The following is a 4,822-nucleotide window of genomic DNA, read 5'->3' as shown; positions in this document are numbered from 1 at the left end:
GTTGAGTGAGTTTCTAAAGAGGTAAGTATGTTTCGTTTTTATCAAGTTCAAGCTTATGTTATGCTTTAGAATTCCCCTTACATGCTCGTACATTCCACGTACTGAGCCATTTGACATGCATCCTTTCATAATGCAGATACAGGTATTCAGGGCATCAACATGAGCTTCGTTGATACCACATGGAGTTCGAGTTAGCTATGGTGAGTCTCCTTGCTTCTGGAGGATTTCATTTACTTTTCAGTTTTGTCAGAATGTCGTGGGTCTTGTTCCGAATTCCATCTTTGTCATTTAGAGGCTTTATAGATAGACAGTAGAGTTTCTGTTCATTTATTTTGTTAAATGTTTTTTAAAGACTTAAGTTGCCCATTTTGGGGCAAGTTGAAGATTTTATTTTATTTAGAGTTTTTCATTTGAGTTAAAACTTTGTATTTCAGTTTCATGAATCTTTATTCAGTTTTAATGCTTATGTATGCTTGAGTTAGTCTTTCGCTTGTAGTCAGTCAGGATGGAGGTTCGTTTGGGGACCAACAATGATTCTCGAGTGCCGGCCACGTCCAGGATGTACGCTTAGATCGTGGCATATAAGGTCTTTCAACTATAGTTTTATGTCTTAGAAAGTAATGTATTCATAACAAAAATTTCTCACTTTAGTTGACATATCATGTCTTATTAATTTCTTATTTTTTTTTAAATATCAAGTTGGGCAAGTCAATTACCATTCTTCTTCTTTCTAACAATAAAACTATTTTTGGAGTTGCTGAACCACGTAAACCTTATGTTATGTCACATTTTTTTTTTCTTATTTTCAAATATTTGGCTGGGTTAAATGTTTTTCAAATCAACTCATTTTCCTCAAATTTAAGGAAAATGACTTTTCCTTTAAAAATTAAGGAAAACATTTTCCAAAACTTTCCTCCAAAGCTTGTTTTTAATAAAATATTTTTAACTTTAATTTTTTTTACCCCACCCTCACCCCTACCCCTCCATAAAATAATAATTTAAGTTTGTTTTTAAAAAATATTTTCAACTTTAAAATTTTATTTTTACACCCCTACCCTCGACCCCTCCCCCACAAATTTAAGTTTGTTTTTAAAAAATATTTTCAACTTTAAATTTTTATTTTTTCACCCCTATCCTCGACCCCTCCTGGCCAGCCTCCCCCCCGGCCCCCAAAAAAAAATTGAGTTTGTTTTTAAAATATATTATCAACTCAAAATTTTATTTTTTCACCCCTACCCTCGACTCCCCACTCCCCACCCCTCAAAAAAAAATTAAGTTTGTTTTTAAAAATATTTTCAACTTTAAAATTTTATTTTTACACCCCTACCCTCGACCCCTCCCCCCACAAATTTAAGTTTGTTTTTAAAAAATATTTTCAATTTCAAAAATTATTTTCTAGTCTCTAGTAAAAATAAAAGATATTTTCTCAAAAATATTTTTCATTCATAAATCAAACACTGAAAAATATTTTCCGGAAAATATTTTCTACTCACCAACCAAACATGAGAAAATAAGACAAAAATCTACTTGTTTTCCAGGAAAACATTTTCTTTCGTACCAAACACGCCCTAAATCTGGTAGAAAAGAGGGTATCGGTCCAGTGTACTATTCACAATAGTAATGCAAAATTATTGTTCATCAATATTACTAATACTATTTGAAATAATAATGCAAAATTATTGTTCATCAATATTTACTAATACTAGTCACAATAGTGCTGACTAGAAGTGACGATGAAACGTATCGAGTCAAATATGACGAGTTACAATACTAGTCACAATAGTGCTGACTAGAAGTGACAATGGAACGGATCGAGTCGAATATGATGAGTTACTTGTTGGCCAACCACTTAAAACTCTTGAAGGAAAATGATCTTGTTTATAGTTACTTGTTGGAGCCCAGAAAAATTAATCAGTCGACACATAAAGGTGAATAATAAACAAATTAAAATGGTTGCAATATTAATGGCCAACGTGGGGAGCTGGCTAATACCTATGGCTATCTCCAGAAAATATCCACCTAAATTTTCCTCTTTATTCAGCCTATCATCATCACTATCCTCGTTTTCTATCACCATTGACGGTGGCACTGCATGCAATGAACGTTCAACCACCTACTAATCTTTCATCAAATCACATTAGGCGTTCAGGGGAATTACGAGCCTACCATGTGGAATTTTCAATTTATTCACTCCCTATACAATCCTTATGCGGCACATATTACCTACATTTTCTTTATATTATATTATTCTCGCACGTTACTCTATAATGTATAATGTATCAATCAAAAAATAATTTGTGAATGTGTTGTGTAGGGAGATAAGTATATGAAGCGTTTTAACAAACTATATAAAGAAGGAAATGAAAAAGAATTTGATGGCTATGGTTGAGGGATCACAAGAATTAGAAAAGTTGGAGTTGATTGATAATTTACAAAGTCTTGGATTGGAGTAAGTTGCCACTTCAAAGTTGAAATCAGGCAAATTTTAAGGAGCATAAACCAACACTTGAATACTACAGGAGATTCATTATACAGCACAGCTCTAAAATTTAGACTCACAAATAATTGGTTTTCATATATGATCTCAAGTTGCTTGTTGCTTCTTTCATTCACTTTTACTTGTTACATTTCGCTTTTCGAGAGTCAAATTGAATAGACTGAATTTCTTTTGCAATTTATAATATTTTTCATATATGAGAAAGATTGCAGTTTACAATATTTTTCACATAGTTTTCAAATATCTAAATTTAAAATATAAAATGAACATTCAATTTAAGAGTGAAAATTTATCAAATTGATTCTTATGTAGTGAAACTTGACAGGTAAAAGTGAACGGATGGATACCTACTAATTTCTTTGTTTGGTCATTTTTTTTATATGTTTCTACCAATAACATTTCTACTCGTGTCTTTTCCCCTAAACTATTTCAAGGATAAGCAGAGAAATTTCAAGCAAAGTCTTTGTAAAGATACAAAATGATTGTTACAATTAAATGAAGCTTCATTTCTTTAAATGGTGATGATCAAGAGAATTGGATGGTGGAACTAGTGCGCCAAGCCCTAGAACTTCCTTTGCATTGCATGATGTTCAGAGTTGAGACAAGCTAAGGTGGTACATTAATATTATGAGAAAATCCCAAATGCTAATTAATCCTCTTCTACTAGAGCTTTGCTAAATTGGATTTCAACATTGTGCAAGCAACACACCAACAAGATCTACGAAATCTATCAAGGTGAGCAAAAAGATCAGGAGAAATTATTTTTAAAATGTATAATACATTTTCTAATTAAATCTTTATTTTTATCAAATTAAAATATATATATTTAAATTTTCAATCAATATTATACATAGATAAAAAATAAAAAATAAAAATTTAAATACTAATATAATATTAATGTGATGATTATATAATTAAAAATATCAAGAAAAATAAATTTATAAATTATTCCACAAATTAAATCACTATATAAAAAAAAAAATCTCAAAAATAAATAAATATAAAAGATATATTAATAAATATGTATATATGGCAGGGATAGTTTGATCTTAAAAAAATAATTTTCTTTCCAATAACAAAAAAATTGTTTCTGCTAAAACACTTTTATTTGTTTCCACAACACGTTAAAGTTTTGGTTAATAGCTATAAGACAAGTATACACGTTGCACAAATAACTTAGAAACATTAAATACTTGACATTTTGAGGACTTAGCAGCTACCTAACATGAGAAATATTGCAAGGCCTATTAAAATATAAGTACAATAGAAACTCTCATTAAAATAAGAACATTGCTACTAAAAATAACATATTTTTAAAAGTACGTATTTAAAATAATTTTTCAGGAAAATACTTTAGAAAAAAAGCAATTTGTGTTTGGATTAATTTTTTTGAAAAGTGTATTTCATAAGAAAATGGCATTTGACTGATCTTTTATAAAAAGTGATTTTGAGAGTCAAATTACAAAAAAGGATAACTATTAATATACTTCTAATATTAAAATTATTTTATAGAGAAAAACTATTTTAAATATCTATTATGAAAAAAAATCAATTAAATTTTTATTTTTTATTAAATGAAAATGTACATATTTAAATTTTCAATCAATATTATACCCTTTTTGGGAGGCTGAAATCTTTAGTTGTTATTTTTTGTCTTTTTTCTAATCTTGTAAAAATATTGTTGGTATATTTTTTCTAATAATGCAAAATAATACATAAAATAATATATAATATATAAAATAATGATATATAAACATAAAATAAATTATAAAATTGTAAATCTCGCAAATTGAAATAACTAGGAAGAAGCTAATAATTGGAAATAGTTATTTTTGGAAAGAATGAAAAATCTGGAAATTTTGTTAAGTTAGAATAAGTTGAGTTTTGGTCAACTTCAAATGGCCATAACTTCTAGCTCAGGATGAGTTAGGTGTACTTCCAGATATGGTAGGAAATCTCTTGGAATGATCTTTCCAACGCCGCTGAGTTTACGTGATTTCGAGTTTGTATGAGTGAGTTATGCCCTTTGGAAGTTGGACTGTTGGAATTAGGAAAGGCCAATCCAGATTTTTTAAGGGTAGTTTGGTCTTTTCCTTGCCCAATATTTTATTTCATTTTTGGTAATTAAGTTAGGGTCTAATCAGATTTAGATCAGTTACGCTTTTGCCAAAATACGCTCGAGCTTGGAGAAAAAAGAAAAGAAGAGGAGAAAGGAGAAAGGATACAAGATTCGTCAAGATCGTCAAGTTTAGCTTGTGGATTTCGTCGGGAGTGATCCCTACAAGGTATGTGAGATCACATAGTGTTGGGTTAGTTCACCCACGC

This window comes from Solanum tuberosum, unplaced genomic scaffold (genome assembly GCF_000226075.1).
Source record: "Solanum tuberosum cultivar DM 1-3 516 R44 unplaced genomic scaffold, SolTub_3.0 scf00136, whole genome shotgun sequence".
NCBI classification, from domain to species: Eukaryota; Viridiplantae; Streptophyta; class Magnoliopsida; order Solanales; family Solanaceae; genus Solanum; species Solanum tuberosum.
This window is presented reverse-complemented; position numbering follows the sequence as displayed.